Below are 26,868 nucleotides of genomic sequence, written 5' to 3' on the forward strand. Positions count from 1 at the left end.
TGTGATTTTTCAAGGTCGTTTTCTACCGCCAAAGCTTCAAGTGAATGCATATTTTTTCACGTTGTGGTACACGATACTCATTTCAAAACTTACAAACCTGAATTTACGGAAACGGAAACCCGGTACTTTACAGTTTTAACTTACTATTTGGATATTTATGTTGTATGTGATCTATTGATTAATATAATTTTGCAAATTGTCAATATTAAGTTATATTTCGATAAAGATCGAAATAGGTCGATACCTTAATTTTGACTTGTTTTTCAAAATTAATTTTCTATTAAAAGAGACCTAATATAAAGACTATTTATGAAAAAAATATACAAAAAATATACAAAATTTGTCATTTCCAACACGCAACATAAAGCAATTTTTTTCGCGGTAACAAGGGGCAACATACTTACGGATATTTCGTAAACAAATCATAGAAATCTTACTTTTCGTTTGTAGTTGCTCTCACTCACTTATTTTTGGAAATACGATTCAAAAATTATAACAGAAAATCTTCCTTCTGTAAACAGTCCAAATAACATGTATTTTCATAAATGTGGAAACACAGACAATATTGCTGCTTCTTTCTGAAAAGTGAATATTTCATTGTTATTCCAGTTTTGAAATTAAATATTACAAGAATATGAATATCGATTTTGGATGGTTTCCAATAACTTCGTGAATGTAGAACATTTTTATTTCCGCATTATTGTGAACGTTTATATTCTGTTATTGTACTCAAATTTATAAAAAATACAACTTAACTTAATACAAATAACTACAAGTTCAACATTTTTCAGTTTCTGCGAATGTTATAAAATTTAAGCAGTTCGCCTTATATCTGAATTATTTTTTCCAACTATACTATTAAGAAGTATATCATAATAATAAGGTGGACAGAAAATCTTCCATAAAATACTTCAAAGCGAATATGAGGAAAACCTCGACACGTAATTCAGTTTCATCAACATCTTTGGAACCTTTGAAGACTTTTTTGGCTTTTCTACACATTTGACACGTGTCAATCTGCAAAACTGTTACGAAATACGCTGAATCAATCAATTACTTACGCTGCATCTATTTCAAATAGAAATAGGAAATTATTGGAGAATAAACTACTCACAATACGAATAAATATATATAAAACGATGATTATACCAGTAATGATGTACTCAGCTGAAACAATGATACTATCAAGAAATTGGGAAGAACGGAAAGAAAGATAATGAGAACAATAATGGGACCAGTAAAATTAGTGAAGGGGAATATAGAATAAGAACGAACCGAGAAATGACTGATGAATTCAGTGGGGTCGATATATGAAAAAAATCAAAATTCAGCAAGTGTTTTGGACATATATGGAGAGGACCAAAATCTATAGCATACAATATGATGTAATGGAATCACCATTTGCCAGTGAGATCCACTTCCAATGAAACATAGATGTTGAATAACTGTATCGTCTCAAATTGAAAAAATAAATATTATATTTATATTACAAACAATATGAACATTTGATAAACAAAGCTGGTTAAGAAGTCGAACATCAAGATCAGTATCATTGTTTTCTTCTATTTCAATAAAAAAATAGAGAGGCGTTCAAAGCGAACTTACAGCTTTTTTTTTTCATCATGACAACATGCCGTATGACAAGTAGCTATTGAGATTGTGTCCGCTAAGAACCTCTTGTATGTCTACATCCGTCTTATTCATCATGCGAAGTCTAGATCTTCCTAAATTGAGAAAAATATGCTTATAAAGGATCATTTTCACACCATTATAGACTATAAGAAAGAAATAAGCTTTCCAGAAATACCTCCAGTAATAGATACAATGGTATAAGTACTTAGTCGCCGAGAAAAGTACTTTGAAGAAGATCAATTCAAACGTAACGGTAACTGTTCATTATATTTTTAAAAAAATGATGCATCCTAGTAATTACGCTAAGCCGACAGCAGTCAGTAAACGATAATTTCAATGGTCTAAGCCAGGTCCATAAAGCGAGCCTAGAAATTGGCCTTGAACTTGATCCAAACATAGTACAGCATGTCATTACTTAATCTACATATTGTCCACAATCTTTAAACCTTGGGGAAAGCTGAACAGTGACATAACAAAGAAACGATCTTCCAAATGGTAATTTGTCCAAGAATGTTTATAATTTCGTGGAGGGTCACGTACAAAATAAATACTAAACAATAGGAGACCGAATGTTGAACCATAATATAATGCTAGAATGTGGATTTACTATGCTACATGATTAGAAACTGAACTAAATATTGGAATAAAATTAAATAAATATGACGGAAAATTAAATCGTAGCAGAAGAACTAATTGAACATCATTTTAACAAAAACAAAATAACAGTGAGAAAGAATCACCGAGAAAGAAAGAAAATAACATTTAAAAAATGCGAATAACATACAAGAATTAAAGGAGATAAATATTAATAAAAAGTCAGATAAAAACGAAAAAATATCATTAAGATTTGAAATTCTCTATATTTCATTTTTTCCCATTCCACATATCTACCACACGTTGTGCGTGTAGTTGTGGAACGAGAGTACTCAATTACTTGAAATGAGCTAAAGATGGATAATGCTTAAATTATATTCAATTATCACCCTTTTTGTGTTGTGATAACAGTATGAATCAAATTCTGACATACAGACATTTGCAGTAAAAATAAATTTCTTTTTGTCGTTCATCTTAATTGAAATTTTATCCCTCTTCTGACAATTAAAATGTACTATCCCTCACTTACGAACCTTATCCCACTTCAGAAAACGTAAATCCTCGTTATCCTACTTCTAATCTGCTTCGAAATTAAAGTTTATTAAGAAAATGGGGGTTGAAACGAAGATGGAAAAATTGTGCAAACAAAATCGTTATATTTTCATGAATCTTGAAGATAATTGTGAGATGCATTATGTTTGTTTGGGGTGAAGAGATGTAAGAAAGTATAAAGCAGCTGATTTGAATGGAATAAAATTTAATTTGGAATTTCACAGAAAATTCAGTCTTGATATGATGAAAGAGTATATTGAAAGTTTGATATGAGTTTATGTTTTTGCATTCATACCAATGGTAAATTTATGAATGCAAATATTTCTAGAAGGAGATGATTTCTCACATATGGATCCGATGACTCCACCTATAGTGCGGCTATCGCGAGATTTGGATGCGGCAAATAGACGCTATGTATTGGCAAGGTTGAGGGATCCCATAATGTTTAAAACACTTAAGTTATTCCTCGCCTACCTCCATGACCAACCATCTTGCGTGTGCTTCGAAGGGCTACGAATACCAGCATCAAACTAACACTAATATCAGAGGGACTCCCTAGCAACGGATTCCTTGCGTGAGTTATATTATCGCTTCCATAACGCGTATGGTATTGGTTCAGCCGAATTTGAAGCAGATCTTTCCGTCGTCTTTCTTTTCAACGGAGAAACGTCTACAGTTTCAAAAAATTAGGCAAGCTACAGCAAATATTATTCCAGTAGCTCTCCAGGTGAAAGTAAAAATTTTTAGTTGATATGACACGATCAGAGAAGCAAGCACTCTCTGAAAGACTGAACGATAACATGCTCGGCCTGTTTCTTATTAATATTCAATCCCTAACACACAAAACAGATGAACTGTATCTTTTACTAGAGGAACTTAATTTTCAAGAAATTTACAGTCTATCACAAGACTTATGACCTTTATATTTTTTGTATTTACAGAACACCTGACGCTGACGTGCATACTTTCTTTGACATACTACTGATCTTACTGGAGTCCTTACCTCTAAAAAGTAAACTAATTCAATGAGGCGATCTCAAAATTGATTATTCTAGTGTGTGTGCTGGTCAAGAATATCTTAATGTTAATTTTTGATTACATACAACCATAATAACTAAGACCAATTCTAGTACAATAGACTATGTCATGTCATTGTATGATCCAGAATCCACCGACTGTACTGTCTTTAATTCAGGTTTCTCCTGAAGCAGTGATAGCAAAATCCAATAATAAAAATGTTTCTCGCAAATTATGCCGTATCTTTTCGGAAAAATTTTTTAAAACTTCAAGCACAGTTGTCAAATAACTGACTGGAACATCCTCTTTAGATTCATAAAAAACACTAACTAGTTTGGTAAAATAAACCCTGGTCCGCTTAAGGTTTACGTATATCTGCAAAGAACATTGGATAGTGTCTTCTTCAAAAACTACTTGAAACTATACAGAAAAATTTATCATAAGACAATAAAAGCTGCCAAAGATATTTATTATAATAGCAGACACGTCAATTCTCGTAATGTTTCTAAAGAAACATGTCCATTGTAAATGATCTAAAAAAATAAGAGTTCTTCATCTAGCATAATCTCTACTTCACCTGATAACTTTAATAAGTACTTTGTGAATGTAGCAAAAAATTTATCAAATTCTATAACTCCTTTCCACGTCATCTAAGATTATAGAAAGATTAGTCAAAAAGAGGCTTTTATCATTTCTGTTTAAATATAAAATACTTACTACCCATCAAACGCACACATGATGCTATATTCTCCCTCATTAATAATGTGTACTGTAGCCATCACTCCACTGCAACAGCTTTTGGTGATTTTTTGGCTTTCGATTGTGTTAATCATAATATTTTAATCAACAAATTGCAGTACTACGGTTTTTGGAGAACATCTCCCGCATGTTTTAAGTCATACCTCACCAACAGAAGTCATCTTGTAAGGTTTGATACAACGATGTCATCTTGCAAGCCTAGGGGCACTCCAAGAATTTGGATCGCTTATCTAGAATTCAGTGGTAAAATTCCTCTATTTGGAGGCGACACTGATCTCACGGCACTTCATAGGAACATATCACCCTAAAATCATGGTGCAATTCTAATTTTCTTTGTCTCAAGGTTTCTCATCCAAAGTTTCATTATATAAAAATATATTGCAGCCTTTTTTTTTTAAATAAATAAAAACACCACCATTGACGTGGTTGAATCTGAAGAATTCTTAGCGCTTATTGTGGACAATTCCTTGAAATTGGAGTTACATATTGTCGTCTTATCTAAAAACCTAAGTTCCTCCTGTTTTGCGCTGTGGTCAGTTTCCAAGGAACAGAACTTATCCACCTCATAAACAGTTTATTATGCCCTTATTGAGTCGCATCTCCATATGTCCTTCCCTTCTGGGGTACGTGTGGTGTGACTCAATTTGAACGAATCTTCAAACTACAAAAGAGAGCTGTTATACATTTACTCAGACTAAACAGCAGGGTTCTCTGCATTAAAAATTAAAAATTCTGACTCTTCCTTCCTTATTCATCGTTGAATCCGTTTGCCTAATTCGTAAGAATTAATTGAGGGCTTAATATTTTACAATGCAAAAAAATGCACAATCACTTGCCAATTGAAATCAAATCGTAATTTGAGGTCATATTTACTGGAAAGTGCCTTCTACTCTGTAAACGACTTCTATTCTAATAATAATATTTGATTCCGGACATGCTGCATAATGGTTTAATTTTTGCCGTAGCCAATTATATACGACCTTTATACTAATTATTACCTATTACAATTACCTATAATTTTGTTACGGTTATGATACATAGATACAGACATTAAGAATTTATATTTTACTATATCGACCAATGTCTTTTAAATACTGGATCTGGATGGGTAACTGTTTCACGTTATTTCAACTTTCTTGGAGCGAACTTCCCAGCTGGTGGCTACGGCGCTTATTAGAGTATTGCGGACAACTTGTTAGTATGTGGTATTTGAGAGGATCTGAAGCGGCCATTAAATGTTCGTGAGTCATTCGATGCGTAGTCCGCGTACAACTGAATCTTTATGAATCTTGGGAGATAGGTTTCTGAAGTCGATGGACCGTTGAATTTCATGTAGCTTTATGTTGCAGCTTGCCTAGTGGTTTGCCCATCGATCGCGTTTAGAGAGTCTTATGCTAGCTATGACATTTGTGGATTTGTCGAGTCGCTATGCTTGATCTGCAAGTTCATTCTCATGTATGCCAGAGTGAGACGGTACCTAGATTAAAGTAATGGTAACAACAAAACTTGTAAGACAGTCAATGGAGTCATGAATATTTTGAAAGATAGGGTGCACTGGATATATTTGTTCAATGGAGTTTATTAAGGTGAGCGAGCCTTTGCATATAACTGATTGTCGTCAGGAGATAGGGAGCTCAGGGCTTGGAGGATTGCGTATAATTCTGCTGTTAGACGATAGAAAAAGATGATAGACTATATCTTTTGGTTCTTTGATGTGAATTGGCTACGGTACAACCTACGCCGACCTTTAGATTTAGATGCATAAGTATACAGAATTTTATTATAGTGACTAGAATTCATATTTTGGAATATTTGTTTCAGTATATATGTGTGTTATGTTAAAAGATAAAATTTAAAAATAGTAAATCTCTTATCAACATAAACAAACTTCAACATAGAGAGATTTTTTAGCATTTTATTCAATTTTCAACAGAATTCAAAGTAGTAGACTGATAACCCAGAACGGGTTCCAATATGTTAAACTGGTCTCAACACATGAGACCTATTACTTGAAATATGTGCAGAGTAATTTCTGCTAAAAATTCGATTTAATATCAATATAAGCTGTTGAAATAACTGCGTAAAAATATTGCTTGAGTGAGCTGAGTGACATCCTTTAGTATTAAAATACGTAATCCTTGGAAATCCGTGGAAATCCTTATGAATGTTGAGTTCTAAAGGATTCTAGCTTAAACACATTATGGTATTTATTCTCATTGTTTATGTTGAGGATTTTATCCCCTTCACATTTCTTGTTGTTTATAAAATTATAAGCCGTTGGGTTGTCAATATATTGCGTAGTTTTTTCACCCAACAAGGAACAAAACATTTTTTTCTGTAATAATTATTTTTCAACATTTCAACTTTTTTTTTGTTCTTACAAATAATAGCCGTCTTTCTCCTCAAAATATGTGTTCACTTATGCGAAAATGTTTCCATCTTATAGAAATCTCTCTCATGCAATTCAAACTTTGAGGTTAGAAAACAGGAAAAAGGCGCTGAAGATTATCGATGAACACAACTGCATGACTATTTCAACAAAGGTCGTTATCACTTTTCCCGCCGATGAAATTGTCAATGTTCCACCTTTGCAATCCAGTCTTGACTTTTTTTGTATTAGAAGTGCAGCAGTGAATTAAGCGCTCATCTATAGTTATGAATAAACGCAAAAAACTAATTCTGCTCAAACTGTGTCAAGTACCGGAATGTTCATTGATCAACAGACAAATAGTAAATATATGGTGACGTAATTAGTAAAACAATATTTAGATAACTGGTATTAATCATCAGCACAATTAAATCTATTCGAGAAAAAAATTACGTTTACGCTGATAAAACTATAAAAAAAACAAAGTAGAAATATGCCTGAGCAATTTTTTATAAAAATAAAATGGGAGACGTAGTACGACCTTTGTTTTTGTGTATAGTCTTTGCATTGGCACAATAAAAATGATATCAACATGATCAGCACGAAATATGTGTCTGCCAAAATGACAAATACGGGGAAAAATGGGAAGAAGAACAGATAAAAAATGCGAAAAGGTGGGAAAGGTTACATGAATATATATTTTAAGGAGATTGTTAATACTACCGTATGTTCTATATTCGAATAATCCGAGTACAGAAAATTTAAGAATAATGAAATTTCGACATAGTATCGCCGCCGATATGTTATTCACTATATTGTTACCAAATGATTTGAAACATGGGCATTCATCACAAGAAATTTGATTTGTTTGCCAGCAAAATACAGGATTCATTTCCCGAAAAATAACATCACAGTGGATGGTTAATCAAATCGAAGTGCAATTCGTGAATTTTGTCGTGATGGAAAAGCTATTTCTTTTTCTTCAAATGCGGTCGTTCCTATTCTCTTCACCCTATTAAGCAATAATGCTTAATATTCTTTTGTGGTTCTGTCGCTATCACTTTTTCGGCCGATGAAACTTTCTTCGCATTTCCTAGAGAGGCCCTTGCAATCACATAACTTGACTGTTTTTTCCTTTGATATGGGTATAATGGTGGATTTAGGCTTCATCAACATAATGACGCAAAAATCTGACTCATTTTGTTAAATGTTCATTCCCCTTTACTCGAACCTGTTGACACATGGATAATTTCTCTGTCAGTATATATCGAAGTCATTCTTTTAATGTGCTGATAGATTCTTCAATTTCTATAATTTTAATCCGATAATCTTCTAGTACCAATTGGTGAACTTTTACCATGATATCGCTGCAATTTATAACCTTCGTCAGCCAAGCTGAATGCCTACGTTTGAATTCAACTATCCAAAATTTTACGGTCGTAAATAATGGTGGATAGTCTCCTTCTTTGTTGCCTTTCAAAAACAAGTATTCAGTGACACCTCCATACTTAATTTTTCCATTTTCAGAATAATACTTGCAACAGCTCACCTATATGATTGTCGAAACAGAAACTAAACGTGCAAAATGACAAAAATTTTAGTGAGAATCCTCCAAAGCATGCACAAATATACTTCCCAACTTATAATGAGTAGTCATATCCATTAGAAACTCATAATGATCGGATATATAATTTAGAAGTTATGATTTTGCAACTTTAAACACCTATAAATCCGAAATAAGGGGTCGTATGAGAAATTTTTTTATATTTATTATTTTCACGTCATCTATTTACTCACGAATTTTTTGTATCAAGTCCCGGAACACCCTGTAAACTACAATTTCTGTAGAATGATCCGAAATTCAAGACATTCTATATTGCTACTTCAAATTTTTTGGTTTGCAATTGTCAATCTACATCTGCTTACACAGCTTAACCATCTATAAAAAATGTCAGTTAATTCGATTGTAAAGTTAATGGAAAGATATACGTTAAAGGAAATGAAATGAAAAAATCTAAACTTTCATGAGCTTCTACGAACCAGTCTGTTGACTGACGTGCATCCTTATTTTTTGTTTGTGCAAAGCAAGAAATTTTCTCCTATCTGGTTAAAGGATTTATTTCGTATGCCGGTGTGTTGAATTCCGGCAAAAACACCGTCCCTATTATTCATCCCTTATCAGTGCTAACAGATATCTCGGCGGGGTGAAAAGTTATCCTTTATCCCACTTCCGGAAAAGTGAAATAATTGTACCACTTCTAAAAAAGAGATTTATAAGGTTTCATGTTAAATTTGACCTACTTGGTGAATCATTAGTCTTCTTAAGTGTTTAATCTGCCAACTACAATATACGATATAAACTGAAACCATAACTACTTTAATGATAAAATATAAATCAATTTGAAAATATCTCGAAGTGTTTCTCCTCAATATATTAATTAAATGTGCAAAAAAACCAAACCTAACCTAATCATAATTCGAGTCCTAGCTATGGGTTAATATGTCAAAATATTACTACACCATCTATATGTGAGATGGACAAACTTATCTTAGAGATTGTAAAGAGTTAAGTATATGCCATACATAAATATCAATATCAAGTACATTTCTCTCAGAGGCGAAATAATGAAAACCTTCTGCATCAGTATATATGCACCAGACATAAACAAACATAAAGAAGTAACAAATTAAATACCTAATAAATCGAATATCTTTATAATGGGAGACTTTAACTCCAAGATAAGTTATACAGTTCTACCTGCACGGTCTAGACTATGTAAATACCTTCTGAAAGCCAACCCCCCCAAAAAATAAACCCCCAATGTATATTGAGGAGTTCAATGTAGAGTCTTCAAACGAGAGCTTGACAAGGGCATTATTTCGGAGTAGATTAAACGAAAAAATCGATAGTATAGTAGAGGAAGATATATAGTAGAGGAAGAAGATACCGAGAGCAATATACAATAAAAAGAATATAATATAGAGTATCACTGAAGCACTCGAAATTAGGAGAGTGAACACAATCTCAAAGAAAAACAAAAAATGAATGGTGTACAGATAAAGTGAAAATTTGAACGGTGCAAACAAAAGAAGCATACATCAATTATAACAGCAGAAGAACAATAGAGGAATAGGAAAAATATGGAGTGAATATAAACAGAGTGAATGATGCCATAAAAGAAATAAAGAGGACCTTTTGGGAAAATTTCTCTGGCAAATTGAACATTCACTATTTTTTTGCTGACATAAGTTTTTAACTGTGAGCAATAGCCAGATTTTGAAACAAATAAACAAAGTTTATAAACTTTTTCAACAAATCGGACTCTATTTGAGGCTAGCTGCGCGTTTGCTCAGTTTGGACCAAAAGCATATTAAAACGAACAATTCTCAAGCCTTATTGATGCGGCTTAAGCAAAATAAGTCAGATGTTTTCCGTTTATTCATAACTGTAGATGAACTCCGGATCTACCACTAAACTACAGAAATGATATTGGATTGCAAAAGGCAACCATTCTCCGAAAAGCCAAAGACGATTTAATCGGTCGGAAACGTTCTTCAAAAAGTTGAACCAACAAAAGGAGACTATTACGTATAATAAGATAAACGGATATATTAAAAAAAGCGATCGTATCTGAAAACAAAGTTCATACAATTTCGCACTTTGCGTTGCTTTTACAATGAGTACTTAGGTAACTAAATGAAAAGCTCAAAACCGCAGCTCGTAATTGCTGGCGTGTCATTACCTGCTGTTTTAAAGGATCCAGTGCGCATCAGCAATGGTCCTTAGCAATTTATTATGGACTTTATTTTATATATTAAAATAGTGGGTTTTCTTTCCAGCACCCAAAACATTTTCTTGTATTTAAAAGCTGTTTTCGTTTTTCTTTTATGTGAGGCTTCCAGCTAACTTAGCAGCTTGGGTTGGCCCGAAATTTTTTTCTGTATTAGTATAGTTATCTAAAGTCTATTTTCATGCATGATAGAGTAATAAAATCTACCTACTAATATAAAACAAAAACAAATGTACATGAGTTGAGACAAGTTTTCGGTATTTTATGGGTCTTTTATAATCATAAGACTGATAAAACAACAGCAAAATGTTTTGACTTGTCAAAGTTACGAATGTCATTTTATTACACTGTCTCATTTATAACAAGTAGTCATACCATTCGCGCGAGACAGTATAGCGCATTTTCCACCGTTAGCAATTAGTAAATATTAACAAAAATCTAAATTTATAAAAGGAAGTTTCTATGAAAACTAAACAAGAAAAATATAAATAATTTCATTCATTTATTAATTTTGTTCACGTTATTTCTTGACATTTCTCATAATAATTGGTTTATAAAATGAAAAATATGAATCATAGATAAAGGTATGCGACAAATCTCAATTTGGTCAATTTATTTGATTTTTTCCTTATATGCCCAAAAATTTCGCCACATCTACAACTATACAGGAATTATATTCCCGACGTAGGAAAATTGTTCACGTTATGATTAAAGACATAACAAGTTTCATTATTTCAGAATCTTGACAGACATATGATAACATGTCTCAACATTTAACTCATTAATGTTATACATTATCACTCTTCTATATTTATGACTCGAACCTTCCGTCGTTTTTTCCTAGCGATTTAACTACCCATAATTTTTCAGCCACATCAGGGACTCATAAATAAGAAACACAAGCGTAAAACAGACATTCGAAACGATTATGACATGGAGAAAAATATTTAAAAATTACAAAGACGAATTCTATTGGGATATATGATGAAGTTTTAAATATATTAGTTTAAACAGTCCATTTCTCATAGGATCGACTCTAAACACCAATACGAGTATATTTCGTTGTTGTTGGATAACGTGAGTTACTCGGAGCAGGACAGTACTTCTGTTACTATTTGCGTTTGCCAATCAACATCTGTCATTTGACTCATGAATTTGAAAAAGCTACATCATTTAGGGTGTGACCCTATGTTTGTTTTTTGAGAAAAAATCATGACTGTAACCAAGGATAACCTTAATTAATACTATGAGATAATGATAGAACGTGGTTCACCAAATTTTTCTTGTTCCTTCCGGATGTTAAACTTTAAACAATATTAAAATAACTTGAAGACTGAAAATATATAAAATAGAACCTATTAGCATCTCTTCTGCTATATTGTGAAAACCTTCTGGCTCAACAAACGTACAACACCAGAAATCAAACAGAAGTAAAAAAAGTGGGTTTCTCGAAGTGAATCGACTCTAAAGAAGACCAAAGTAAGTTTGTCTATCTTCTAAAATGTAAAACAATAAATGGTTAATAGACTTATTAGATCGATTTAATGAGTCCAAACTGAAGAAGTAGCTCGGCGGAAATAGATTTAACTCCTAAGATGAGATAATATTACTAACAATAAAAAATTGAATATTGGAAAAATGTTGTGAAGAGCATTCAAAAAACAAAGTCTGAATTAAAAAGTCTAAAACTGTTTCACCTACCATCGTATAATTTGACTTTGAAAAATGTTTATTTTATTGTTTTAGTATCTACCGTATTTTCCGAATGGTTTGCAATTTTTCTACCGGTAATTAACTGCTCCTAGATAATCTACCGTAATTTATATCGCTCATATTCCTTGCAATAAACTTCCCAAGAAAAATAAGTACGTTAGACTCTCCAATTTCGCCCCTAAAAGTTTGATAAACAACTCTGTCAACATCAATTTTCAGGCAGAACCAGATGTTGTGACACGACAACGTTTAACTATTCGAAAAATTTGTATGTGAGATTTTCCGTAAAACCATAACGAAAAGTATTTTAAAAAAACGAGTAGGTGTGTGCTTAGCCGTAAATAATTCTTCAGATGAAGATTTTAACGACATTTTTAATAAATCTAGCGTGTAGACTCGAACGGAAATGTTGACGCGTCGTAAATATAAAAGGTGGAAAATGTACAACGCTTCTATAAGTAACGAAAGTTTTATTTCCAAATGAAAAACATTGTTTAGATATAATTAAGATTATTGTTTCACGGCATACGTTAGGCAAAATATTTTACTATGTTCACAAGTTGACATATAGGCGCTATTAGTTTTTAATCTCCTTCAAAAGACAAATATATAAATTATACAGTTGTAGTCGGAATGTGTAAATTTGGCTACGCTTTCACAAAGGTGGTTTTAAATTCACTGGTAAATGCGACCAAAAATCGTCACAGTTAACTGAGTAAGTAAGTATCCGAAAGCGGAAAAAATTGTTTGCACACTGTAATTTACATTTTTTTACAATAACACAATACCTAAATATATCAGAAACAAAAGAAAAAATTTCTTGAAAACTCGTTATCATCGTCAGAGCTCTTAAGACTTTGTTTCTTCAGAAAATTTTCGCACTGCTAGCATCATGGATGTGGAATTGTAATTAATTGTTAAGGATCCCGGTAAACTTATGTTATGGCATAAACAGTAAAGTATTGCTTTAGTCATACTACTAAAGTTGGTGAAATTAGGTAGATATGCATAAAAAAACATTTGCAGTGTATCAATTTATACCATTGCTGAATCCTTCAGAAGAGGTGTAATAAATAAAAAAGGACAACATCAACATGAACCTAACTGTAATGTCTACCGACAAATAATTTCCCATTATAGCGAACGAAAAGCCACGGATGACATAGCTGAACGCTTACGCAAAATTGTGCAAAGAGAATTGAAAAATCATAAGGAAACCCAGAACCTCATTACTAGATTTGGAGAGCATTACAACATGCATATTACCAGATATTATCACTTGTAAGTTTGAATAATTTTCAACCCAAGGCAGTATGGATATCAATAACAGTTCCAGAAATTCCAACTTAATACTCCTGACGAAACACTTGACATTTGACCTGAGTTTTTCAGTAGGATTTAAAAATCCGTAAACAAAGTTAGCTGTGGGTTCTCATGAATGGGGTACATTCTACATAAACAACAATGTCTAAATCGTGACTGACATAGTTGTTTCTGTCGATATGGATGAAATCGTTTTTCGTGAGTATATTCCTATTAGCATACAAGCGATTTAGTTCTGTTTTAGTCTCTTGGAGCAGCCAACGGCACTACTTCTCCATCTACGACATTACGAGAGGCTGGATCTTGAACCACCAACACGCAAGGACTCATTTTTATTTAATGGCGCAATAGTTTTTGAAAAAATCCACGTTTTTATTTCTAAAGATCAAATCACACTTCAAATGAACTCGTCATAATAACGTAGATAGGTAGATAATTAAAAGTGTAACCGTGGTTCTAAACTTCATTTTGTTGAAGCAACGCTGATACCGTTGTGTAAAGTTGGATGAAGAATATTGTTAAGGTCAAAAATGAATATAGTTTGCTTGTATTTTATTAGCGCACCACATACAGTCAGTTATAAACTTTTATTACTAGTTTTAAATAGTTTTTAAAAAATTGAACTGATGAACTCATCCCTACATAATCGAAAAACATTTTTCTACACTTTCTACACGGTTTATTTTCGAAATTTCTGCGATTCCCCGCAATTCCGTATTTCAATCTAGTTCGTTTCCATTGAAGGTATTGTTTTTCCATTCTCATATGTAATTGTCCTGGAGGTGAAGAAAGCCGTGAAAAGTGTCGACGATAGTATGATCTCTGCTGTCGATAAAACGGAGCTCTAAAATGGGTTTTCTTGACGGCTTGTCTCTATATGAGACCTATTTGTTCTATGTAGACAGACATAAATTCACGCCTCGATGTTTCCTTCGAATTAGATAAATTCTCTTCCTACACTTTTAAAATTGTTTATATATATTTTAAATCTTTATAACCTACAGTCTTTCACGGGAATTGACTAGATAAGGAAAACTTTTTCTGTTTCCACTTTTAATAATGGGAAAACATCCAATATATGGGAGGGAAATGAGGACATTTTGTGGTAGAAAAACTTTCAACATAAACTTTGAAATATATATGTATACAACAAATAATAGGAGGAAAAATAACAGGTTAATGGCGACAGAAAAATTTAACATTTAATTCAAAACTATTAAATAATACTAAAATTAACGAAAGTTGATGTTTCTTTAATATCACATCTTCGGCATTCATCAAAGCGTCTCACATATAACACAAATGATTTTGTGAATATCATTAATCATATCAAAATCAATATCAAAGCTCATTCAACTGTCGGGACAATTCAATTTAGTTTTTCAACCATTTATTTGTGTTTTCTCGCTACCCTCTCTTCGTACTCTCCCTTGTGACCGAGACCTAGCAAAAAATCAACAAATCATGCAACATTACGATGATTACTTTCCAAAGAATCCTATTACATAGGGGGCGTTTACTGTTTAGGAATGACTTTGCACAAACGGCTAACAAATAATTATCGAATACAACATGCACGTATCAAAAAGTTGGTTTCTCTTTGATGGGTGAATATATAATACAAAATAAAAAAAAAAGTATTTCTTCTTCAGTATTTCAGCAATTAAGTATCTAACGAGTGAAACCTTAAAGAACACTTAATTTAGTTCGTATTCTTCCAATATTATAATTAATTGAGATCAAGCATATCCTTTTCTTTCATAAACTTCAGTTATAATTACATTCTAAACAAAGTAGGATATTAAGTAATTCATTTGATTTTAATAGACATGCAGTAGTATCTTACAGTGAAGATACCCCTTTAAGGTATAGAGAAATAACAATTAATACTCTATACATTTTGATAAATCTTATGAAAATCTATTTACCAAATCATCAGGTTTAAAGTTTCAGTCTAGGTACTTCACCTTTAATGTCTAACAGTCCTTATTAAGGACTGTTATTAAGTTGTGCACTTACACGATCACTGTGCCTGCCACTGCAACTTTTGACTTCTTCCTTTAATGGAGGTACTTGAATCTATAGATGCTGATGTAACATAGCATGGGGCATTTACTATATCTCTACTGTACACTTTATTTTGAATCGCTGAAGTATTTTTAGGTTGGAATTGCTTATAGTCCCCCACAGCTGGATGCCTTAAGTCTACATTGGTTTTAGTATAGCCTTGTACAACATTTGTTAAATTTAATGCCTTGTAACCTTTTTCCAAGTTAAATGTCTGTCAAGATGAATACCCAAGAACTTTGTATCGTTTAATTGTGTACCATTAAGAGTTACTGATGGACATGTGTCATGTTTCATTGTGTGAGTTATATGAGTGGACTTGACTATTTTGTTTAGGTTGTCTTGTAGGTACCTTGATGCAATTGCTGGATTGTGATGTAGAGCCAATACTGCGATGTTATCTGCGAATGTGGCCTTCATGCCCGACGCTATTGAACGCTTGACTAACGTCCAGGAAAGCTCCTGAAAGATAGGATTTACTTTCCAGAGCTAAAGATATCTTTTTTACTACTATATGTACTTACTTATTTTTGAAAGAACTAGTAGCAAGCTGATTGGGTGATACGATTTTAATACTTTTGTTTTTTCCCGGGCTTAGGTATTAAGATAACTAGCAAGGGAAATGACCTGCGAACTGCGTTATATAATAGTTGCATTAGTTTGAAATCTGTAACTGATAATTCTGTTTGATGGGAAGTTCCATTTGAAACAGGGAGTCTAAATAGTTATGTATATCATGATAGTTTGTATTGGGGTCCTTGTCGTTCGGTTCTAATACTTTAACCAAGTGGTTGGCAAAAGCAGTAGCTTTTTCTCTGTTGTTGCTGGCCCATTTTCCTTGTAGAGCTTTTACAGGAGAACAGAACTGTTGCGGTTGTTTTAACTTCTTTGTTGACTTCCAAAGGGAGCAATCGGTGTCTTTAGTGGAGGTAAGTGAACCAAGATATTCTTGGATACTTTTGTTTTCAATATCTCTTAACAGCCTTGACAGATCCTTAGTAGCTTTATTTAACTTAGCATATCCTGAAACATCAATTTGATGCACAATATTAGAAATTGGTTAAAAATTCTCTATTTTCTTTCGACAATCCAACAAAAATTTCTACACCTCCTCCTCCTTTTTCTTTGATTCTTACTATAAAATAGAATTATAATGTTTTCTCATTCTTAACGAAATGATAATTATCTTAATTTTATTTATAAGCAGCCATCTTTTTCATATTTACATTTACAGACCGCTATGGGTTTTACAAATTCCTATTCATTAACCAGGACTTAGAAAACTCTTCTTCTCAATAATGAGAATTTTCAACTATCTATACCTACAATTCCAACGATTTCCCCTTTGTTAGCATCAAATGGGATGGAAAAGCAAAAAAACTCCCGGAAAGTAACAATGACTCAAAGAGATTTGCAACACAACCAATTTTTAGTCTGTTCCGTACTCATACGTTCCTCCTCCACTCTGTCCCCACTGCTTTTTACTTACCTTTTCCATTCTTTTGATAATTTACTCACATTTATAGATACTTACTGAATTACTTTCTCATCTAAGTACACTACAATATCATTCACTCCCCTAATTATTAGGTCACATTTTTATTCACTAAGTAAATGTTTTCCTCTACAATGTAAATTCATGATATGAAAGAGATGAATTGATCCCCAATAAGTTCATCCACGCCAGTGTCTCACCCTATTTCAGTTAGGAATCGATAAATAAAACTACACAATAATGAAATATGACGATGATTGTGCAAGCCAGAAAAGTAATTACAAACCAGGCGGGGTTATTATCGGACCCAAATAACCTTAATAACGTTAAAATTGCGTACGAATGATGTTTTCAACTTATTACCAACTTAATGGCCCGTTAAATTACAAATTTTATGGTTAACTATATAAATTTCATCGCTATTTCAGAGCATAGCGCACCCCACAGATTTAAATTTTAATACTGAACGCGAATATAGGTCGAGTTGAAATATAGAACAGCCAAGCAGAAGATGTTCCTCAATCTGCATCATTTGTAAAGATTGTTCAATCAATTATTCCAGTTTGTCAGTGGTCTAATAACCAAAACGTTTCTAGTTCGAACTCGGAAGCAACTGACATTCATATTCCGCACTTCAAGATAAACCGCAGGCTTCATTTTGCTCAATAGAACTACAGATCTACTTTTGTATTGACCCCTCCTATTTAAACATGTGGTACCACATGAAACCATTTCCTCCCGTTCATTTTTAATATTATTATAGACTTGCAATTCATAGAGCGTCTACTATTTGGCCCAATTATATCGAAAAACGGTTTTGGTATCAAGAGTCTGCAAGTACATAAAAGAGAATAATTGACATCTTGGAAATATTGGCAAAGTGATGTAGTGGAAGCGAGGCAAATTACAGAAAAAAGTTACATAATTTAAGACATCTCAATAAACGAATAGAAGCAAAAAAATATCTAATAATTTTACATATTATTCAACAAATCATATATTTAGGTGTATTTTTAACGTAATTCTTTGCTATGAATTTCCCAGTCCCACAGATCTCCTCTTTTTTATTAATAAAATGGGTACACAATTCTATGGTAAAAAATTATGAAATAACATGTGTTGCACTGAGGGTACCAATCATCTTGGTTGCATGCTAATTTCTATTTGGAAAATAAACAATAAAGAAAAAGTTTTTGCAATTTTTTCAACTGTCAATAAACTATGAAATAGGAACAACTCTATCGGGGTTCACAATAGATAAAATCTCCTCACCACCATGCTATTGCAGACCCAGTAAATAATGCATCTGACGTTATTTCTGATTGTAATTGCACAAAAAGTGGTCTTGATACGTTAGAAGAAAAATGGAATAAGTTTAGTTGTAGCCGTCAAAACCAATGTTAGCCAATAATAAGATTATTTAACATGAAAACAGAAAATGTTTACTCACTCTATGAATCTTGACTGTTGAGCACCTAGAGCGCTTAAAGTGTACTGAAATTGTAGCGTTCCATCTTGTGGAACCCCACATCAAAGAGTTCAAATACCACTCTCTTTCTCTCTATACTCTAATCTGATTGGATCGCAATTACGTCGATGTATCTTGTGGTGGGAACGTGGGAACCACAAAGATTAGAAAGTTTTTCTTTAATGGTAAGTAGAGATAGATAAAGCATGGTAAAGCTCTTTCTCTCTCCATCAGCAGTTCGGGTCTGCTTGAACAAGCTCCCAGACTTCGCTCTGTTTAGCATCAATACCAGCTTTGTTCGAGGGTCTGATGCCGAATCAGTTTACAAACCCATCGCACTTTCATGTAGAAGCTGTTTTTTTATTGATATAATATATTACATACATACAGCTAATTTGAGCATTTTTTTTATTGATTGCACTTGATAAATTTGTTCATAATAATACCATCAAATGTAGAAGAGTTAATGTTTGGGTAAATTGCAAATTTTACGATAAACTATATAAATTCTATAGGCTATTCGAAAGTAAACACTGTTTCGGTTTCCCGCGGGGAAAAAGGGCCGTAATTTTTATTGGGAGCTTTATCCAACGCAACGGTAGACCCTTAGTCATTGGCGTCGAATATCACAATTGAGATATCTAAATAAACAAATCGTACAATTGTTAACAATAAAAATATATTCAATGAGTATTACTCGCAATATATTTACTTTTTAGCTAATTCGAATAATCATATAATGAGTCAAAACACTTTAAGGACGACCATACTTGAAATTTACTTTACAACATTATCTTCACTTATAGTAACGGCGTATTAAGTAGCAATCATAGTATATATTGAGTGCTCTGTACTGTCAGAAGGGCTATAGAGGAAGTCAAACCATTAAAAAACTTCGCCTGATCTCTTGCCTCGTTTTTCCAATTTTCAATTTCCAATCTCTTTATATCTTGTTCGTCTTCATTAAACCACCTTTTTTGGGGCTTCCAATGTCTTTTCCTTGTTTAGCTCACTAAACTTGAATTACTTCTAATTCCGCAAATCCCTCCAACACAAGAGAATACAATTTTACGTATGGCATACTATGGGAAAGGTATTTAACTGGAGTATTAAGTCACAGCTACTTACCTCACTTACTAAATGGCACTACAGCCCGGGGTGGACCTTATATTCATCTCACTTTATTGTTAATAAGGCTTCTCAATCCATTCACTCCCAATAAAATCCCTGAATATCGTTATTTTTTCAGTTAATCCCTACTTTTCTTCAGGTTTCGTGCCGCTATTCTTTTTACTATTTAATTTTGCTCAACCATCTACATAGAAATCATTGCAATCCAAATGCAAATTGTATATTATTTTGTCCACTTTGTCAGTGTCATTTCCTCTGAAAAATGGTTTGTATTAGCAAGTACCACCAACTATTTTATTTATTCACTTTAACACTTCGTCATTTTTTGAAGTCCGTCTATTGAATATTTTTTTTTTGTGTGTCTTGTGTGTTAGATAAAATATATATTGTTATTGTCCCAATTATTAACTTTTAATGACAAAAATTCTGTTAAAATGAGCTAGGTAGATATGTAAACACCTAAAAACTAGGTCAATTAATTTTATGAAACAAAAAATATAAAGGTGTGTAGCGCTACATACTACACGATCCTTTTGTATCTTCATTGTCCAATACTGTTTTTCCTTATATTTTTCCTAGAAGTAAAGTATTCCGATGACGTTATATATATATATAAACACGCGAAACGTGTCATAAACATTCTTATTCGAACAAAGTTCTAGGTTGATTTTATTTATAGTTTAAACCAGAAGAGACCTAAAATCAACAATATTCATATATATATATATAACATATATATATATATATATATATATATATATATATATATATATATATATATATATATATATATATATATATATATATATATATATATATATATATATATGTTTCTTAGACCTTTCGATATATTAATGCTTCTAAATGTTGTTGATTTTAGGTCTCTTCTGCTTCAAAATTAGTTTTTTTTTGATAGTTTTTAAAAGAAAGATGAATTTTGACGTTTCAAAATATATTCATATATTCAATATATTTTCAACTTGCCTTTATTGTTTGTTATTATACCTCCTCTGGGTAAAAGCTGAATTATCATCATGTAAAAATATTCATTTTTAATGAAACTTCATATTAATTATGATTTTTTATTTTCAGGTAAGAGATTTAGTTGATATAGGCAAATATTGTGAGTATTTCTTTTTTCATTATTCAAGATAAAAATCGTGTATAAGATTATTGTTGACTCTTCACGGATCTATAACAGGGTTTTTAAAGTACAGATTCCAAAAATTCACATCATAATTTTTCAAATACTTGCTAATTAGTCTTTGTTCTGATTTTGCTAAAAATTATGAGATAAATAGGAGGTTTCTAACAAAAAAAAAACGACTTTTATATTGGATACACAATAAAATTTTTTTGTAAAATTACCATTGTTTTGCGAAACGTATGGATCAATGTGTGTAAATTCAGATTATAATATAATTTGAGTGATTTTCTTAAACAATTGAGAAAAATAACTGAGACTTGGTGTAATATCACGATTTTTTAACATAAACCTTACTTGGAAAGTAATTATACTTGACTGCTAATTATTTTTCAACGACAGTGCTTAAAGATTATAAAAAATTTCTAGATTGTGATTGACAAAAAAAATTGTAATGGAAACATTTGATAGATGGTGCTAGCTACGCCATTTGCTTGAGCCTAAAACACTTAATCCTCTTATTTTGAAATAAATATAGTGAGGTTCTGTTTCAAATGAAGACGGAAATTTTATGTAATAATAAAACCTGGAATAAATCACAACTATATCATAATAGCTTGACAGAAACAGATAATTTGTTGTATAGTAAATAAAAAAATATATTTTGGTTTTCACACTGAGCTCAAGTTAATTGATTGATAAAGTTAGAACACTACATATACTAAAATTGCTATTCAAATTTTCTAGTAACTTTTATGAAATGTTTTGTAATTTTTTCAATCTGTATTATTTAATTTGATTAATTTGATTTAATTTAATTAATTGTATTATTTTGTTTAGTACATTTACTAAATTGAGCGTTATAATTTCTTATACATTTTTGGTTGGATTACCAAGAAAATTTTTAACAGTGTGGGTATCACCAGTAAATTGTTAGAAATACGTTGGTGTGCGCGTTTACACGGTCTTTCTTACTTCTTTGCATTTTCTTATTAAAAAATTACGTCAAAGAATTGGCATAGATTTTGACTTTAATCTGGAAACAACTAGCTAGATTATCACGGGTGATAGATCGTAAGATTCTGCCTATGAAGCAGCAGTATCACAGCAACATTTTTCATAATAAAATCTATTACTCAATACCCAAAACCCAACAAAATACGCCAAGGTCAAGTGAAGACAATAGCAACAGTTTCCCTTGATTATGAAATTGTACAACACAAATGTGCTCCCATCAATGAAAATATTTCATTGAATTATTGAAAAGATCACATGACGCAGTTAGAAGAAAAAACAGCAGCCTTGGATAACTGGTGAGTGACTACTTCACTAAGTCAATGCGCTACCAAGTCATATAGTCGTTTCATAGTATAGGATCCAAACAATGAACTGCAACCGTGACATCTACAAAAAGACCTTGAAGTTGTATGTTCTATATATAATTTTCAAGATGTCATGTGCACTGCGACTCAGTTGATCCAATTATTACGACCACTCCTTTCAGAAGTTTCAGCTTTCGCTACCAAATAACTTCTTCTATTCAATATGCTTCTGGATGTAATTATTTAGACTTCCAATTCCACACTTCGAGAGAATGTGTCCGACAAGACTCCTGTTAATATTCGTAAAGTGTTGTTACTAAGGTTAATACATTCTTCTTTGGTTACAAGTTTCCAGGAGTATTTTTGCCCGTCTCAATCGTTATAGATTGTTCCAGTTACTCTTTTTTCCCTCTCTACCTCATTATCTAGTGTTTTGTCTATTCTTCTGTTCTATTCTATTCCACAGAAGAATTCAAGTCCTAACAAGGGTTTATCCGCCCCTACTTTAGCAAGTGCTTTTCGGAAAGCATAGGAGGGAGTTCAAAGTTCTAATAACTGCTTTAAAAATACTAAGTGTATTGCCCAAGCTTCCGAATATTGTTGTTTTTCTGCTATTTTAGAGCCATCCGAGTACCATTCAATTGCGACAGTGCACAATAAATAAGAAATGGTTAGTATATGTATGTTTTGGAAAACTTTGTAATGATAGTTATTTTCATCTTGTTAATATTAAATGCATATATAGAAAAAACAGATACAAATAGACATATATTTGAAAAAAACTATTAACTAAATCATTTGATCTCTATTTCTCAAGTAGTACAAAAATTTTTTGATACTCATACAGCATAATTTGAAAAATAAAACTGATTTACAAAGTCTCAAGTAGACTCTACATTGATCAGGAACAGTTGGAAAATTTCAGGCATGTGTTATGTGTTATACCATTTTTTAGAACTATCTTTATTGTCGAAATGTAATCTTCATTTTCTTGACTTGGTTATGTTTCTCAGTCAATAAACGAATCATAATTGTTACTGTAAATTTTTTGTGTTCATCTATAAGTTACTCATATTGAACCAAAAAGAATGTACCAGGAAGTATACCACTATACTAGTATACTACTGTATACTAGTTTCTTCAACCGCTCGTATTTCTTTAGTTCCCTTATATCTTTGGATAATACCGAAAAGATATTTTCCTATTTTGTTTTGTTGCGAAAAATTTTGAATGAAAAATTGTAGGTCTGTGTATTGGAGTAAATAATTTACATTTTGTTCTAGCCGTCGGGAATGGAAATGTCTACAACATAACAAAATGAGATCGAAATCTAACCTTATCTTACCTGTTTGGGACGTGATTTGACTTGTTTTGTAAGGTAGCAATTTTAACTCACAAGTTTTGAAAATAGGATCTGGTTTGATTTATAAACATGTTAGTGAACAAAACAAGATACTTCCATTATAATATTAAGTTTCACATAATATACATTTATGTATATGGGATAAATTATTCGTAAACTTGACGTATTCAATTACTAAATTCATGTATTCAGATGATTTCTGTATCCGCTTTGCAGAAAATACTAAATCGATTAAATGAATACTGAATCAACAAATAATAAATTTCAGTACACAAATAATTATTATTTCAACATTTTAAGAAAATATCATTTTGCTTTGATTATTTTTGGGAAGTAAAATATATTTTTATTCTAACGGCCTTAAGTTCTACACACTTTTTAAAACGATATTCAATAACTAACTCACTCCTTCTTATAATAAGGACTATCTTGTGCTTCAAAATAGCCATTGGCAACTGAAAATGCGGGATAGCAAATCAAATGTAATATATTGATTTGTGAGCTCCGCTCCGCTCAAACGTTTTTCAACATAGACAATAAAAATTATCTCACATGCATCCCTAAACATCGACTCTACCTGCAGATTGTACGATTTTGGCTTTCGTTGGAATTAAATCTGCCTTTTTAACCCTTTATTCTTTTGTCTTTAATATGAAGTGATCTTATTTTATTAACAGTTATATAACGATGCAAAAATTCAATTTTGTTGCTGTAGAACTGTTAAAATTAAAATGTATCGCACTTTTGATTATGTAGCACTGCATTGTACTCTTTGAGAAAGCTACTAAGTCAGCCGATAAATGAGGACGACAAACCGTACGATTTTGATTTATTTAGAAGGTTATCATACGAAACTCTGTCAAAAGCCTTCGATATGAGCAGTTCGATTGCACAGGATTCCCCAAATTTCTCTATACGTTGAGGTCCATACATTGGTGATATAGGCCAACCACCGGTTGACCTAATCTAATTTCTAGTCTTGTTCTACCGTACCTGTCAGCTATCTTGATGTTCATCTCCTTATAAATAATATTCTACAGTTTCTCTATTTCTTTTCTAACAGAAATGTCTCTGCATCCAAAACAATAAAATATATTTCAACTTTTATGAAGAAGAAGAAAACTAAGCAAATTAAAATTAGTTATACACCAAATCGTTTACCTTCAGTCTCTGAAGACGATAACGTACGCACGTAGTGCGTCTTGTCTGTGTTATTACCTTGTCAATGTATATTTTTCAATGACATTATTATTAGTTGAAGCAGATAAAGAAGTTTCCTTACCTCTTAATTGTTTTCACTAGCCGTTTCTTGAACCATTCGTTTCAATATATTTCCATTTGTTACTTTAACTCACCAACACATATATCAACATTTCGAGCTTGTTTGTTATTTTTGATCGATATTTCCGTTTCCAACATTTGATGTTGAGATGTCTAGAGCATAACATGAATATGGATGCACAACGCATTCAATCTAATCTGGATCTTATTTCTTGCTGGGTGTACTCCAGTCCAGTTTAAAATGATACACAAGTTTTTATGCTCTTTTACTTTTTTGTTTTTTCTTTTTTAAACATAATCTAGACATTTCTTTTGATAAATATTATAAATTTGGTCTTCCTCTTTTGACAGATATTGTCCAACATTTGTTAATGGACGTACTATTTTAGACTATTACCTAGACATTTAATTTTTTTTTTCAAAAACCAAAATTATTTCATTTCATCAATATCAGGAAATCTTCGTAGATACTCAATACAAAAATACATGAATTTTGAGTACCTATCATTCTGGATAATGTATATCTCCTAATGAACTTCTGAAATTTCTATCTAAACCTATTTTCAAGTGTCCTCTGAATTCGTACGACTATGTAGAAGAAATATTTTTTAAAGGCTCGGCTGTTATCGGAAACCCGTAAAAGTAAGAGCCACGAAACTTTGTGGACTAATGAAATTTTTTCGCGTACATGTCATCTCAATAAAAGCGTTCTGTTAGCGACACAAAAATTTTATGAGTCCTCATTTTTATGGGACAAATGTTGCTTATTTCTGCCAATAAGATAACAGACGCTTAGATCGAATCAATGGAGTGAAACATCAAAGTTTTATTATCAAAAGTGAGATAGTGTATCCACATAGGATAATTTAGATAAGAAACCACAAATTTATAGTGAACACATAATTAATTTTGTAAACGCTATGGTGAAAAAATTTTTCTTCTTACGATTCATTTGTTTCTATTGCAGCGTTCTTCTAATTAAAATGGAGACCATAGTTGTAATGAATAGTAAAAGTCATAATAATGAAGACAATTTAAAAGCTTTGGTGCTTTTCTCGGGATCGAACCGTGCGCTGTGCGTACGTAAGTTTTGCAAAAACGGCGACTTTAGAGAGTAGAAGATTCTACAATATTCGCAATGTTCATCACCAGGCGCTTGACTAATTAAAAAATAGGTCGAGGAGTTTGAATTGATTGGATCAACATTGGATAAACCAAAATATGGTCGCTCAAGATCTTATAAAACTGTCGAAAACATAGACAGTATTACTAGGTCTGTTCGTGACGCTCCTAACCTGTCTATTTGGAAGCGTGCTGTTATTAAAAAGTGCATAGATCATCAATATTTCGAAATTTACATAAAGGTTTGAGGCTACGCCCCTACAAATTTCAGTTGGTCAAGAATTGAAGCCTCAGGGTGCTAGTCAGAGGCTTCACTTCGTAAATCAGTAAACCAATGTTTACCAAGGTCTTGTTTTCTGATGAAGTCCATTTTCATCGTAATGGACACGTCAACAAGCACAATTGCCGTTAGGTATGCCAAAAGTGACTGTATATCAGCAGGGCGAGGAATTATATGCCCTTCTTTGAAGATGAAAAGGGATGCACATTTATAGTGAATTCAGAGCGTAATGTGCAGATGTTAGATGACTTCTTCGTATCTGACCTTAAAAACTTCAAGGGTTATAACCAAATAACATGGTTCCAGCAGGACGTTCAATATATCTCTGCCAGTATTTTGTGAAATTTTTCCTGGAAAATTAATTTCCAAACGAGGTGAATAAGTTAGCCTCAATGCAGACCCGATTTAACACCAATGGACATTTTTTGTGGGGTTATGTTAAATCT

At 32.2% G+C, this 26,868-nt stretch overlaps 1 protein-coding gene and 1 long non-coding RNA gene across 3 annotated transcripts in view; one reads left to right on the plus strand and one right to left on the minus strand.

The window, feature by feature from the left end:
• LOC130893694 (uncharacterized) overlaps positions 1 to 26,868 on the plus strand; it is a 700,192-nt gene that overhangs the window by 238,364 nt on the left and 434,960 nt on the right. The gene's annotated exons all lie outside the window — the stretch shown is intronic.
• On the minus strand, positions 19,544 to 20,331 carry LOC130893696 (uncharacterized). Its single transcript, XR_009059238.1, has 3 exons — positions 20,217 to 20,331; positions 19,908 to 20,165; positions 19,544 to 19,824 (listed from the first exon to the last, which is right to left on the minus strand). It is a non-coding gene; the product is annotated as an uncharacterized LOC130893696 (long non-coding RNA).

This window comes from Diorhabda carinulata, chromosome 5, assembly GCF_026250575.1.
Source record: "Diorhabda carinulata isolate Delta chromosome 5, icDioCari1.1, whole genome shotgun sequence".
Classification (NCBI taxonomy): Eukaryota; Metazoa; Arthropoda; class Insecta; order Coleoptera; family Chrysomelidae; genus Diorhabda; species Diorhabda carinulata.